General features: G+C 35.8%; 1 protein-coding gene across 1 annotated transcript in view; it reads left to right on the top strand.

Annotated features, from left to right (window-relative positions):
• The window catches only part of LOC127864596 (uncharacterized), a 766023-nt gene that overhangs the window by 16547 nt on the left and 732445 nt on the right, over positions 1–17031 (top strand). The gene's annotated exons all lie outside the window — the stretch shown is intronic.

Genomic DNA, 17031 nt, shown 5'->3' on the forward strand with positions numbered 1-17031 from the left:
CTCTCATGTTGTGGGGTCAGTGGTACTTACCTGTAGCCAATTGTAAAGTGCAATGTCCCCAGTTTGCGGCATATAAATAACACACACAATAACTCGCATGTTGTGGGGTCAGTGGTACTTACCTGTAGCCAATTGTAAAGTGCAATGTCCCCAGTTTGCGGCATATAAATAACACACACAATAACTCGCATGTTGTGGGGTCAGTGGTACTTACCTGTAGCCAATTGTAAAGTGCAATGTCCCCAGTTTGCGGCATATAAATAACACACACAATAACTCGCATGTTGTGGGGTCAGTGGTTCTTACCTGTAGCCAATTGTATAAAGCAATGTCCCCAGTTTGTGGCATATAAAATAACACACACAATAACTCGCATGTTGTGGGGTCAGTGGTTCTTACCTGTAGCCAATTGTATAAAGCAATGTCCCCAGTTTGTGGCATATAAAGTAACACACACAATAACTCGCATGTTGTGGGGTCAGTGGTACTTACCTGTAGCCAATTGTAAAGTGCAATGTCCCCAGTTTGCGGCATATAAATAACACACAAAATAACTAGCATGTTGTGGGGTCAGTGGTACTTACCTGTAGCCAATTGTAAAGTGCAATGTCCCCAGTTTGCGGCATATAAATAACACACACAATAACTCGCATGTTGTGGGGTCAGTGGTTCTTACCTGTAGCCAATTGTAAAGTGCAATGTCCCCAGTTTGTGGCATATAAATAACACACACAATAACTCGCATGTTGTGGGGTCAGTGGTACTTACCTGTAGCCAATTGTAAAGTGCAATGTCCCCAGTTTGTGGCATATAAATAACACACACAATAACTCGCATGTTGTGGGGTCAGTGGTACTTACCTGTAGCCAATTGTATAATTCAATACTCAACAAGTATCTTATCCAGCGCATAACTTTTGGTTATCTTATATTTAGGATACAAGCTTTGGTTAGTGATTGTATAGAAAATTGATACCCGAACAGAAGCTAGTTTTGGTTGAGTTTCAGATTTAGCTAAGGTATTTGACTCCGGTTATCTTTATCAAAATAAAAGAATGTACTGCCAACGTGACTGACACCGAATAACGGAGCGCTTGACTACATATACAATTTCGACGAGTTAACAGATTTACGAAGCTGACGATCCTAAAGCTGACGTCAACGATGACAAATCGACAGATTCACGAAGCTTGACGATACTAAAGCTGACATTAACGATGACGAATTGACAGATTTACTAAGATGACGATCCTAAAGCTGACATTAACGATGACGAATTGACAGATTTACTATGCTGACTATACTAAAGCTGACATTAACGATGATGAATTGACAGATTTACTAAGATGACGATCCTAAAGCTGATGTAAACGATGACGATTTGACAGATTTACTAAGATGACAATCCTAAAGCTGACATTAACGATGACGAATTGACAGATTTACTAAGATGACGATCCTAAAGCTGGCGTTAACGATGACAAATTGATAGATTTACTAAGATGACAATCCTAAAGCTGACATTAATGATGACGAATTGACAGATTTACTAAGATGACTATCCTAAAGCTGGCGTTAACGATGACAAATTGATAGATTTACTAAGATGACAATCCTAAAGCTGACATTAACGATGACGAATTGACAGATTTACTAAGCTGACGATCCTAAAGCTGACATTAGCGATGACGATTTGACAGATTCACTAAGCTTACTATCCTAAAGCTGACAGTAACGATGACGAATTGACAGATTTACTAAGATGACGATCCTAAAGCTGACATTAACGATGACGTGCGTCAAGGAAACAATGGTGTTGTCACATGATTTTGAAGTTGCCTGTTAGCTATTATTATAGAGCACTTACCAAATGAAAGTATAGGCATGTGCGCTCAAAATTATGCAAATTAACTCAAACCAAATAAATCCGATCCTTACTCGAGATCATCCGTAAAACGAAACAATATGACATTGTGAAGCGATTTTTAAATGCTAAAAAGTTTCAGAATGTTTGTATTTTGACATTATAACACAAATGTTTATTGTTGTATGGTCTTCCTAATTGAAATCAACCTTCGTCTGGCAAATTTTGTTGATGAAAGTAATTATATAACAATATAATATTATTTTAAGTCTGTTTATAAGATTCAAAAGATATAAACGTTTTGTAGGGTCAACTTAAGTCAATCATGTGTAGCTTCCGTATTCTTGATTAGGTAAAGATATCCAAAAACTAACACCGGAGTCGTGCTAAGCGATAAATATATGGTTCTGAAAACCTTCATATTTTATGTCAAGGTATAAACGGTATTGCCATAAATTCAACATTTTCCCTGATGCAAACATCAGGTCAAATGTTGGTAAAAAAATGTCAAATTTCAAGGACAAAAAACAAACCTCATTTTGATTACTGTGACGTCTGCATCGCTGAGCATACATCTGAAGTGTGCTTAAAGATATCTGATAATATTCAAAAGTTATACACGTTTCGTAGGGTTAATTTAGGACAAACATTTTAAGCTTCCTAATACATGAAGGGGTCAATATAAAAAAAACAGCCAATTCGTGCCAAGCGATAAATCCTTACAAGGGTTTGAAGAGCTTAATGTGCTGTGCCAAGGTCACGCTTTTACAAAAAAATCAACATTTTCCCTTTTGAGGTCAACTTTTTGCAAAAAATGTCTAAGTTAAAGTACATCAAACAAACCTCATTTTGATGTGACATCTGCATCGGTGATCACACATTTGAAGTTTGTTTTGAGATATCTTGTAAGATTTATAATTTATACACATTTTGTAGGGTCAATTTAGGTCAAACATTTGTAGCTCCGTAATCCTTGAAGGTGTCAAGATATCCGAACACTAGCACCGGATTCGTGCTCAGCGTAGACTCTGTACATGGATCTGAGCAGTTTAATATGTTGTGTCAAGGCAGGGACCTATACACCAAAATTAAACATTTTCCACATGTATGCATCAGGTCAAATTTTGGGTCAAAATGTAAAAGTTCAATGACATCCACCAAATATCAATGTCTAAGTGACGTCTGCATCGCTGAGCACAAATATGAAATCCGTTGTGAGATTTCTTGTAAGATTCAAAAGTCATATACGTTCCGTATGGTCAATTTAGGTAAAACATTTGTAGCAAATACTGTTTACCGAAATTGTCAAGAACCTGGATAACCACTGGCCCAGCTAGAAATAGTTCTGTTTGCATGTTTCTATTGTACAGTATATAGTGCGATAAACATTGCACCATGATAGTTAAACATTGCAACAATACACTTAAAAAGGAAGTATTGTATTTACGTAATATTTACAATATTAACATCAAATAGTTTTGCAAACGTTTAAAACATACGAATTTAACTGCAGGAATAATAACAATCACATTGTCAACAATTCATGTAATTCTTTAACAAGTGCAGGAAGCCCTTGTTTGGCATTTGTATCACTAAGTATAATATTTATCTTTTTGCAAGGGGCACAGGACTTACCGGCGACATGGTGAACATTTATTGCGAGTTATTTTCAATTTTTATGATGAATAATTAAGGTGCAATCTAGACACCCTAAATAATGCTCATCTTACCTTTAACGTTCAAGTGTGATGTTTACCTTTGAGCTAAGGAGCATTGTCCTATACACATCGTCCTCACAAGGGGAATATGTTTGGCAAGTTATTTAAAATAATGAATGCTGAAGTAACTGTTTGTACTTGATTTTGAACTCAAAGTGTCACTTTCAATCTTTTTAGAAAAGACAAAAATCTATACCCCGTCATTATTACTATTTTGACATAAGTGACCCCTGTGACCTTGACTTGGTGAATCCTTATTCAACAAGCAAATTCGTTGAATTGATATCCCCCGCCTATATACTTCTGGACACAAAAGAGTTATATTTGACACTAAAAAAGCATTTTTTTTGAAGATACAAAGGGCTATAACTCTGTTATTATCAGATGGTGTACAATGCCATTTGGCCTGCATCATCCTATTATCCATATATATACTCATACCAAGTTTCAATGAAATCCGCAAAAGCACTTCCAAGATATGGCTCCGGACAGAAAAAAGCCTATTGTAAAAAGCATTTTTTCAAGATACAAAGGGCCATAACTCTGTTTTTAACAGATGGTGTACAATGCCATTTTGCGTGCATCATCCTCCTATGCATATATATACTCATACCAAGTTTCAATGGAATCCGTCAAAGCACTTCCAAGACATGGCTCCGGACACAAAAAAGCCTATTGTAAAAAACATTTTTTTAAGATACAAAGGGCCATAACTCTGTTTATAACAGATGATGTACAATGCCATTTGGCGTGCATCATCCTCTTATGCACATATATACTCATACCAAGTTTCAATGAAATCCGCCAAAGCACTTCCAAGATATGGCTCCGGACACATAAGTGCCTATAGTAAAAAGCATTTTTTCAAGATACAAAGGGCCATAACTCTGTTTTTAACAGATGGTGTACAATGCCATTTGGGGTGCATCATCCTCTTATGCATATATATATTCTCATACCAAGTTTCAATGAAATCCGCCAAAGCACTTCCAAGATATGGCTCCAGACACAAAAGTGCCGGACGGACGGAAGGACATCCCGACGGACGGACAACGCCAAAACAATATCCCTTCGCCTCTGGCGGGGGATAAAAATAGTTATATCTTGAAGACGACTAATCATTATGTGAAATATGTGTGTGTGTAAGGAATAGTTTCTTAAAATTCTGAAGAATAAAGAAGAGTGACAAAAGTGTTATAGAGGACTTATGGACGAGTGGACAGTAACAATAAAACAAAATGTACTCCCCAGGTTCAATAGGGGACAGTTAAATATAAATGGAAAGACAATCATTGGAGATTTTTATTTGTAATAACAACAAAGTGTCACTAATCAATAATATTACACATGAATGGCTATGCACTTTATCGAGAGTGCAACAACAAACTTATATAGGGAAATGCATATCACCAACATAAACATGTTCAATTATTTACATACAACATTTTTTATAGAAATGGTTGAACAAAACAACAAGATTAGTGTTATGCACTTTATCTTTAACAAAACAACCACAATAAAAAGTAAAAGTACGAACGTTTATAGACAATATAACATTCAGTATGCAAGAAAATTTAAACACGTTCAAATAAATGCAACAGATGCCTGGTTACAGTTAAGATAATATTTTAACATTTTAAAATTAAAATCCTCTTAACAGTTATCTAATGCTTTTGAAGATATTTACACAATTCAGACATAGGCATAAAAAATCATGCAATAATTTACGAAGACCCTGATCAATATGAAGTACACAAGCGATTGATAAGTTCCTACGTGTACTTTCCATAGAGATTATTACCCTATATTTGCTTATTCAAAATGATTATTTGGAGTAGACGAAAATATATACACATTATTTTTAACTTGAATTTAATACGGAATTAAAAATATAGACCAATACTTATATTGTCTCCAAATATTTTTATTGTTATTTTTATATATCAATTTTATCAATCTATCACACAATTTAAAACAAGAGCACCGCATAACGGGTGCCACGCTTGGCTGCGAAAGCTTGTCAGAATTATATTTTTTTAGAGGTCACAGTGACCTTGACCTTTGTTACCTTTGACCTAGTGACCCAACAAGAGATGTGTTTGTCAGAAACACAATGCCCCCTACTGCGCTGCATTGAAATAACATTTCTATTTATCATTTGGCAGGTATAGAAATCATCTCCCTTTAAAGGTTATTACTTCCCTTGAATGTTGTCCAATCCAACAGGGGGGTGGGGGAGTGGGGAGGGTCTCACAGTCAATTATGACCATGTCAGACATCACTGACAACCAAGGTCTGTGATTTAAAAGAGGTCATAACCAGAGTTGATCATGCATCTATTGACATAAGTCGACAGGTATGTAATGAACATCAAAGAAATTATAATTATATCATTAAACAAGGAACAAAATTGTCACAAAACCAGGTTTTCATTGTGAAAAAAAAATCTGATAAAGGGAGAAAACTCAAACTGAACTTTTGAAATGAACAAACAAAATTAACCCCCTTTGTAAGTTTGTTTTAAAAAAATCTATTTTTAGTCGTGGCGACCTTGACATTGGAGATATTGACGTGATTCTTTCGTGCGACACACCGTCCCATGATGGTGAACAAATGTGCCAAATGATTTTAAAATCTCACAATGAATGACATAGTTATGGCCAGGACAAGCTCATTTATGGCCATTTTTGACCTTTGAACTCAAAGTGTGACCTTGACATTGGAGATATCGACGTAATTATTTCGCGCGACACACCGTCCAATGATGGTGAACAAATGTGCCAAATGATTTTAAAATCTGACAATGAACGACATAGTTATGGCCCGGACAAGCTTGTTCCGCCCGCCCGCCAGCCCGCCCGCCAGCCCGCCAGCCAGCCAGCCAGCCCGCCCGCATTCGCCAATCTAATAACCAGTTTTTTCCTTCGGAAAACCTGGTTTAAAAAACTTTGACAAATCAATCATTTGGGTTATAAATAATCAAAATAATAAATCTGTACAGTAACTGTGAAAAGAACTTCATTTCTTGGTAAGGAAATATATAATATGAGATTTATAATTATATAAATTACTTCCCTTGAAAATAATTGTCTGTAACAAATCCCTATTTTTAGTAGCAAATAATTAAAAGCCACTACCATGACTGTGGATTCACCACTCAAAATGTGCAGCACCATGAGATACACATGTATGCCAAATATATAAAGTGGCTATATTCAATATTGAATAATTTTCTCCCTTTTTAAAGCTTATTACTTCCCTTAAATCTGTATTTTTTACCATAGACCGTAAAGGATGACCTTGACCTTTTACCACAATGTGTTTGTCAGAAACACAATGCCGCCCACTGCGCCGCTTTGATTTATTTAACAAAAATATATATGTGGGCAGGTCAGACAACTATGTCCATTTAAAGCTTATTACTTCCCTTGACTTAGTTTTTTCGACCCTATACCTTAAAGGATGATGTTCACCTTGAAAGTTTACCTCTAAACATGTGCAGCTCAACAAGATACACATGCATGCCAAATATAAAGGTGCTATCTTCAATATTTAAAAAGTTATGGCCAATGTTAAGGTTTTAGCACGACGACTACGGCAGACAGCGGACGGCGAGCTGGCTATGACAATAGCTCGGGTTTTCTCCAAAAACAGCCTCGCTCAAGCTATTTTCAGCTATTTTACAACAAAACAAACATGTTTAATGCATTCAATAAAAGTAAAATATAAACACCCACATGTTTAAGAAAATCTGATCTTAAAACATTTGCAGAACTTTAACAGTGGGAGATTTACAGACACTGGCCCCAGTGAAGGCATTGCACTGACAGCCACTGTGGGATGGTCAACGTCAAAGGTCAAACCCACTGTTACAAAACTAATAACAAGAGCACCGCCTTGCGGGTGCAGACCGCTCATCTATTTTTCTTTTTAAAGGTGTAGGTACCTATCTCAATTTCAATCACAAAGGAGGGAGGGGTGGAGTGGAGACGGGTGTTTAGTGTGGGGGTGTGGTCATTTATTACATTATCTTCAAAAAATGCAAAAAAATGCACAAAAAGATACTTTTTTTTGGGGGGGGGGATTTTTGGGTGGGATGGTTGGACGGTATATCAAAAATAAAATAATAAAAATAAATATTTGTGTTTTTTAAACATGTTTGAAAAAAACAAGAGATGTGTTTGTCAGAAACACAATGCCCCCTATTGCGCCGCTTTGAAATTTTTTTAATATTTTTTTTACCTTTGACCTTGAAGGATGACCTTGACCGTGAACTTCCACCACTCAAAATGTGCAGCTTTATGAGAAGTTGAAATATTTTTTTTTTGACCTTTGCCCTTGAAGGATGACCTTGACCTTGAAGGATGACCTAGACCTTGAACTTCCAACACTCAAAATGTGCAGCTTCTTGATAACGCTGCTTTGAAATTTTATTTTTTTGACCTTTGACCTTGAAGGATGACCTTGACCTTGAAGAATGACCTTGACCTCCCACCACTCAAAATGTGCAGCTTCATGAGAACGCCGCTTTGAATTATTTTTTACCTTTGACAGTGAAGGATGACCTTGACCTTGAAGGATGACCTTGACCTTGAACTTCCACCACTCAAAATGTGCAGCTTCATGATAATGCCGCTTTGATCTTTTTTTACCTTTGACCTTGAAGGATGACCTTGACCTTGAAAAATGACCTTGACCTTGAACTTCCACCACTCAAAATGTGCAGCTTCATGATAATGCCGCTTTGAAATTTTTTATTTGTTTTTTGACCTTTGACCTTGAAGGATGACCTTGACCTTAAAGGATGACCTTGAACTTCCACCACTCAAAATGTGCAGCTTCATGAGAACACCGCTTTGAATTTTTATTTATTTTTTACCTTGAAGGATGACCTTGACCTTGAACTTCCACCACTCAAAATGTGCAGCTTCATGAGATACACATGCATGCCAAATATCAAGTTGCTATCTTCAATATAAAAAGTTATGGCCAATGTTAAAGTTTTCGGACGGACAGACGCCATATATTTGACATTTGACCTTGAAGGATTACCTTCACTTTTACCTTTTACCACTCAAAATGTTTAGCTCCATGAGATACACATGCATGCCAAATATCAAGTTGCTATCTTCAATATTGAAAAAGTTATGGCCAACGTTAAAGTTTTCAGACGGACAGACACCATAAATTTGACATTTGACCGTGAAGGATGACCTTGACCTTTCACCACTCAAAATGTTCAGCTCCATGAGATACACATGCATTCCATGGGGGGAGGGTAGAATTCGGAGGGGGGGGCGTGTGGGATGTTTTGGGCGGAGTCAATTGTGGTATGTCAGGTAAGAGTTGTTTTGTCAAAGTATCAATCGAATCTAATCATTAATAAAAAAGTTATGGCAATTTTAGCAAAATTTAATAATTTGCCAATGAGAGTCAAGGTCATTCAAAGGTCAAGGTAAAATTCAACTTGCCAGGTACAGTACCCTCATAATAGCATGAAAGTATTTAAAGTTTAAAAGCAATAGCCTTGATACTTTAGAAGTAAAGTGGATCTAAACATAAAATGTAACCATATATTCAAAGTTACTAAGTCAAAAAAAGGCCATAATTCCGTAAAAATGACAACTAGAGTTATGCAACTTGTCCGTAACTGTCCCCTTATGATAGTTTGCGAGTGTTCCAAGTATGAAAACAATATCTATGATATTTTAGGGGTAAAGTGGACCAAAACACAAAACTAAACCAAATTTTCAAGTATAAAGGGCCCTAAATTCCTTCAAAATGCCAGTCAGAGTTACATAACTTTGCCTGCACAGTCCCCTTACGATAGTTAGTAAGTGTTGCAAGTATGAAAGCAATTGCTTTGATACTTTAGGATAAAAGAGGACCTAAACACAAAACTTAACCAAATTTTCAATATTCTAAGTATAAAAAGGGCACATAATTCTGTCAAAATGTCAGTCAGAGTTACATAACTTTGCCTGCACAGTCCCCTTACGATAGTTATTAAGTGTTGCAAGTATGAAAGCAATGGCTTTGATACTTTATGAAAAAAGTGGACCTAAACACAAAACTTAACCAATTTATTTTTTAAGTATAAAAAGGGCACATAATTCCGTCAAAATGCCAGTCAGAGTTACATAACTTTGCCTGCACAGTCCCCTTACGAAAGTTAGTAAGTGTTGCAAGTATGAAAGCAATGGCTTTGATACTTTAGGAAAAAAGTGGACCTTAACACAAAACTTAACCAAATTTTCAATTTTCTAAGTATTAAAAGGGCACATAATTCTGTCAAAATGCCAGCCAGAATTACATTATTTTGCCTGCACAGTCCCCTTATGATAGTTAGTAAGTGTTGCAAGTATGAAAGCAATAGCTTTGATACTTAAGGAATAAAATGGACCTAAACACAAAACTTAACCAAAATTTTCAATTTTCTAAGTATAAAATTAGGGCACATAATTCTGTCAAAATGCAAGCCAGAATTATCTAACTTTGCCTACCCAGTTCCCTCATGATAGTAAGTAAGTGTACCAAGTTTAAATGCAATAGCATTAATACTTTGTGAGAAAAGTGTACCTAAACGCAAAACTTAAACCGACGCCGACGCCTACGCCAAGGTGATGACAATAGCTCATAACTTTTTTTCAAAAAATAGATGAGCTAAAAAGGCAAACATTAGTGTTATCAATATTTCAATACTTTTCACGTTTAATATAAGAACATATATTTGTGTTAGTGTTTATTCCACAAAATTATATTAGACTTTCACATATGGCTGAGTAAAGTGTGAAATAATTTGTGATTCTGAAAGTATTTACTTGTTATGTTTAGTAGTAAACATAATTATTAACTTACAAAGGAGACATCTTTGATTTTATTTGTTAAGCAAATAATATTGCTCTCTAGTTTAACCAAAAGAGAGAAATGCAAACATGTTAGCATATTACAACACTATCCATTAATTTGTAATTGACAGATATTTCAAATTACAAGATACTAATTTTTCTATAGATAATGTAAAACAAAATTAAATTTGTTTAAGTAGTTGTTCTCAATCTAAAGCATTTCATATAACGAGGTGTTTCTATTGCCTTAAGTATATTTGTCTCTTCAGATTATGTTACTGCACATTATTTTTAGAGTTTAATACATATATGAGCATTCACAGAAGCAATGTTTTGTATAACAATGGTTTGTACAAATTAATGTAAACAGTGATTATTTTCTTATAAAATGGCAACAAGAAATGAAAAATATACATTTAAAATACAATTGTTTCACAGTTGCTTTGTATAACTGGCAAAATATACCTATACAATTTATACAGTGTTCAAGAAATCTTGATTAAGTTACTCACTGATTAAAGAGGATACAATCTGGTTGTCTTCATGTGCATATACAAATATAAAGCATAATAAACTATTGCGTCCGATAACAAATTTTAACACTTATGAGCATGCAAGTCTATGATCTAACAACACAAATAAAAGGGGCCATTTCACGATTTGGTAAATAGACAAAATCAAAAAAAGTTGTTTCAGATTCGCAAATTTTCGTTTTACTTATGATATTTGTGAGGAAACATCATACTGAACTTTTAACATGCTCTAAAATAGCCGTTACATGCATCTTTTACGATTTAAAAACCTGAAAGGTATGAAGTGTTGCAACGCGAAACAATTGAATAATTTGGAGAGTTGTGTTGTTGTCGTTTATTTTGTGAAACTACAAGGATTGCTTATATAAAGTATAAAATACATCACTGCTTGTATCAGCACGGATGGCCGAGTGGTCTAAGTGGTAGACATTTACTCCACGACTCCAGGGGTCCTTGGTTCGAGCCTTGATGAGAGTTACCTTTTTTTTTCTTTTTTTAAATTTTATTCTTGATTTTTAAAGGATATTTTAAGATTCAGTGTTTAAATTTATCAATATGAAGCATTTAATGACAAACTTCAATACATGTCAAAATCTGTAAAAAGGCCCCTTTAACATTCATAACTTTTGCCATTTGTCTTAAAACTCTAAAACAATTTTAATATTTATTTCTAATTCTCAGTTTCATTAAAAACTTTTCCAATAACCCAAGAGTCATACCCAAATCATTATAAATATCCATTGAAATCAACAAAGTTCTGGTAGTAAATACAGAATCGATAATTTAGGTAGATCAAATAGTTTGTCAAGAATCTATTTATATTCCCATGAAATAGTATGCTATTAAACAAATAAGTTTCATGATCGAATACCGACCCGAATGAGCAAAATGACTAGTATTGTTTTTAGAAAGATTGATAAACAGAAAAAGCTCAAGCGTAAAACTTCTAAACCTTTCTTTACACTACTTTTATCTAGCTTATCTATATTACGGGTAAAAACAGGCAACTGAACATGTTTTATAACATGAAAATACTCCAGTATTTTTTTAATGTTGTGCAAGTTAACAGCCTCATTTAAACAGCTTTATCACGCTTTGAAAGTCTTTGATAAAAGTGTATTTCCCATTAATTTACCATTATCATGATCACAATATGTAGTGATATCATAATATAGACAAAGACATTGCATATACCTGCAATATGCGTGCTTTTAAAATATTTAACATGCTATATTTAACAAAATAGTTCAACATAAACTATTGTTTTTGTATGAATATAACTTGGTTGGTCACATATAACATAAAACGTGAGCTATTGTGTTTTTTAATACAGCTTGGCTGGCAACAAACAACATGTGGCTGTTGACGTGACTTTCTGGCTTTCCACTTGAATTGTTGTGATGTGTCATTCTGCTATTTCGATCTGAACATGGTCATTCATTTTCACCCGTCATAACATTCAAAGATTCAGAGTAAGTGTTGAACAAACCAGGAGGTATGTGAAGACTAGCACATCTAAAGCAGTATTTATCTCTGAGCTTCTTAGGTTGGACTGGGGTCAATATGTAAACAATTGCTGCAACAGGCTGTGTTTCTGATTGGATGGTTTGATTTCCTCAAATTGCATCTGAAAAAAGAAAGACTCGTTACTGTAGATGTCAGTTTTTTTATTTTATTTTTATACCGATGACAAATCAAGAACAAGCAGAGCACTTGGTATTTCAGAATGTTACAACTAATCTGATTTGAATCCATTTAGGCAATGATGGTCCTCAGACTATTTATAAATTAATGATAGATAATAAATAGTTAACATGGTTTGAAATCATGCACCAACATTTTGCTTTTGTCTCAAAATTCCACTAATGTAAAAGACAAAGAACCAAAATACACAAGTAGGCAAGTTTACAGTATGGCAAATATCTTTGGTACAATCACACTAGAAGCAATACTTTTTGAGTTTAGACTTGACATACAAATCCAACAGCTGGATGTGTGTATGGACGGACAAATGTACATCTACATGCACTCACACATCTCTGAACTTGGGAGCATGTAAAAAACATCGACACAACAAGAACACTCACCTGAATTTTGTTCTGCAAGATCTGTACAGATTAAGGGTCCTGTACCTTGCATATACCAGAATCTTGGGATGATGACTGCTGCTGGTGCATGTGCTGTTATGATGTTCATAGACTGAGGGATCCACACCATAGGCATGCCAGAAACTCGAATGATGACTGTTGCTGGTTCAAATGCTTCAAAAACAAACCAACGCTTTGCTATCCGGGTTTCTGCAATTAAGTTGGTCATGTGTTAATTAAGACAATAATTTTTAAGACTTTATACAAGCATTTCAGAAAAATTGTCAAGTATCAAAATGCGGGTTCAACCCTGACAACACACTTAATACTCTCTGTGAAAGCCATTAACTTTAAAAAATAGAGCTTTGTCATAGACGTGGCGAACACTCCCACATGAAGAGCTGATGAAAAGAACTTGAAATGCTGAATGTGTAAAACGCACCCGTGACCCCGCGACCTAGTTTTGGGCACGGCATGGCCCATGTTCGAACATTGCCTAGAGATCATCTAGATTACACTACTGACCAAGTTTGTTGAAGAGTGGATGATAAGTACTTGAAATAGAGAGCGTACACCAAACTGAATGTGTAAAACGCATTTAATGACCCCATGACCTAGTTTTCGCCCGGCACGGCCCATGTTCGATAATGGCCTAGAGATCATCTATAAAAAAACTTCTGACCAAGTTTGGTGAAGAGCGGATGATAAGTACTTGATATAGAGAGCGGGCACCAACTGATTATGTAAAACGCACTAAGTGACCCTGTGACCTTGTTTTTGGCCCGGCATGACCCATGTTCAATTGTTTCCTATAGATCATCTAAATAAACATCTAACCAAGTTTGGTGAAGATTGGATGAAAAGTACTTTAATAACAGAGCAGACAACATGCTGAATGTTTAAAACACACTAATGATACCATGCCCTAGGTTTTGATCCTGCATGACCCATATTCAAACTTGACCAAGACACCATCTAGATACTTCTGACAAAGTTTGGTGAAGATCGGATGAAAACAACCTGTATTAGAGAGCGAACACTTAATACGGATCGACCGTCAGACCGACCGACAAACAAGTTCACTCCTAAACTTAAACATCACTGACCCCTCTTCGTAATTCAATGTTATTTTAAGAACCATACTTACAGTTGATATGGAACATGATTTTGTAAAGAGTGAAAGAGTCAGATATGTTGGTACCTGCTGATAAATTGTTTGCTGTTGTAGTTGTTGTTGTGGTTTTGAGTTTTAATATAACTCTAGATGTTAAATTTAAAATGCAAATTTGAGGGTTTAACTTGAAACTTGTGCACTTTTTTTCAAATTTCTTTATAAGATAAAGTAGTTTGTGGCTGAACCCTTAAACTAAGATTAGATAAACTGGTCAATTAATTGAAGAGCAGAAACCCCAGTTTGTATTGCAGGGTTTTACCTATTGGGTATTTGTGAAAGCTTTATTGCATCAAAAGGTTTAGGCTATTACAACTGGGTCTCCTGAATGCTTTGCCACAGTGGCCCATTTTGCAATGGCAAGGTGACTTACCTATTGAGATGCAGAGTTTGATAATGTGAACATCGCTCACTGGGCTTGAACTTGTGAGTATAAGACCTCTGTGAACAGATAGAAAACCCTTAGGGCATCCCAGAAATGTGTCCCTGTAAACCAAATAATTCAATGCATTCTGAAATGGCATCAGTTTTATAAGAAGTCAATCAATATTGTTTGAGTAAAAAATATTTAAGAAATAAATTAAGTTTGAAGGATCTTGATACAAATGGGATATAAACTAAACACTTGATACAAACATAGCCTTCTATATATTGTACACCTGATACAAACATTTTGTGTCCCTCTGGAACCAATATTTATTAAGTTATGTGCAACACTAAAAGGTGGGACGGACATAAGGAAGGTTGAAAGGAAGGACGGGGTGAATTACTGAGCCCTTTCAAGGCAATACAAATGGCGGCTATTATAAATATTTAACACTTACATAAATGATTTGTTTAAGTTAGCAGCCAGGATAGAGTTATATCAATATTAAACACACCCAAACTGTTCAAATTGAAATTTGGAGTGAAACACTGCACATTATAAATGATTAATTACATTACCAACCTAACTTATTGACGAGGTTATCTTGGCCCCTGGCCAAGAAAGTATGGAGCCCTAGGTTCAATGTGGCTCCACCCTGCGGGAAGGACTAGTTGAGCATTTGCCCCAAGGTCCTGGGCCAGGAAGTGTCACTGGGCGTCTGGGCCCAGCTGACCAGACAGCCTGTTGTTCAGCTAGGTACCGATCTATGATTGCAAGGGTTCCTGTAGGAACAGGCTCTTAAAACAAAATTCAGTAATCTAAATAAATATTGAAAATAAATGAAGAAAATAATTTTGAAATGAGCTGAAGGCTTTTACATAATTATTTTACTAAAATTAAATATAATTTAACAATTCTATTAAATCAGATTTTTCTGCAAGAATAAACTTTTGGTTCAGAAACTAAATTTCAGTCGAAAATATACAAAACTTAATGCAATGATCTTCTATGATTAAAATTGATATCAGATCAAGTGCTATTTGCATTTTATTTACTAAGTGTGATCAATTTAAAAGCACATAATTCCCATTTGATGCTGGGAACTTTTCAGTCACATAAAATACTGATGTTAAGTGTAGTATATGAGCCTCATTCTGAGAAAATAGGGCTTAATGTATGTGCAGTTTGCACAGGCTAATCTGGGATGACACTTTAATAGGACTTAATGTATGTGCAGTCTGCACAGGATATTCTGGGATGACACTTTAATAGGACTTGATGTATGTGCAGTCTGCAGATGATATTCTGGGATGACACTTTAATAGGACTTAATGTATGTGCAATCTGCACAGGCTAAATCTGGGATGACACTTTAATAGGACTTATGTGCAGTCTGCACAGGCTTATCTGGGATGACACTTTAATATGACTTAATGTATGTGCAGTCTGCACAGGCTTATCTGGGATGACACTTTAATAGGACTTTATGTATGTGCAGTCTGCACAGGCTAATCTGAGATGACACTTTAATAGGACTTAATGTATGTGTAGTCTGCACAGGCTAATCTTGGATAACACTTTAATAGGACTTAATGTATGTGCAATCTGCACAGGCTTATCTGGGATGACACTTTAATAGGACTTAATGCATGTGCAGTCTGCACAGGGTAATCTGGGACGACACTTTAATAGGACTTAATGTATGTGCAGTCTGCACAGGCTAATCTGGGATGACACTTTAATAGGACTTAATGTATGTGCAGTCTGCACAGGCTAATCTGGGATGACACTTTAATAGGACTTAATGTATGTGCAATCTGCACAGGCTAATCTGGGATGACACTTTAATAGGACTTAATGCATGTGCAGTCTGCACAGGGTAATCTGGGATGACACTTTAATAGGACTTAATGTATGTGCAGTCTGCACAGGCTATTCTGGGATGACACTTTAATAGGACTTAATGTATGTGCAATCTGCACAGGCTAATCTGGGATGACACTTTAATAGGACTTAATGCATGTGCAGTCTGCACAGGGTAATCTGGGATGACACTTTAATAGGACTTAATGTATGTGCAGTCTGCACAGGCTATTCTGGGATGACACTTTAATAGGACTTAATTAATGTGCAGTCTGCACAGGCTAATCTGGGATGACACTTATATAGGACTTAATGTATGTGCAGTCTGCACAGGCTAATATGGGATGACACTTTAAGCACATACATGAAGCCCCATATCCCAGATCACGTCTCTTATACTAATTGTTGTTCTTGTTGCTGCTTTTGCTGCGACCAGGCCAAAGACAGAGATGAAGCCCTGACGCCTAATCGCCATCCCTAAGCCGGAAATTCCTGACAACAACTGTTGTTGAATTGCGTCAATCGCAGACAGCTAATCTGGAGTAAGGTGCATATTATTGGAAAGCAACATATCGAGGTCA

Source organism: Dreissena polymorpha, chromosome 1, assembly GCF_020536995.1.
Source record: "Dreissena polymorpha isolate Duluth1 chromosome 1, UMN_Dpol_1.0, whole genome shotgun sequence".
Taxonomy (NCBI): domain Eukaryota; kingdom Metazoa; phylum Mollusca; class Bivalvia; order Myida; family Dreissenidae; genus Dreissena; species Dreissena polymorpha.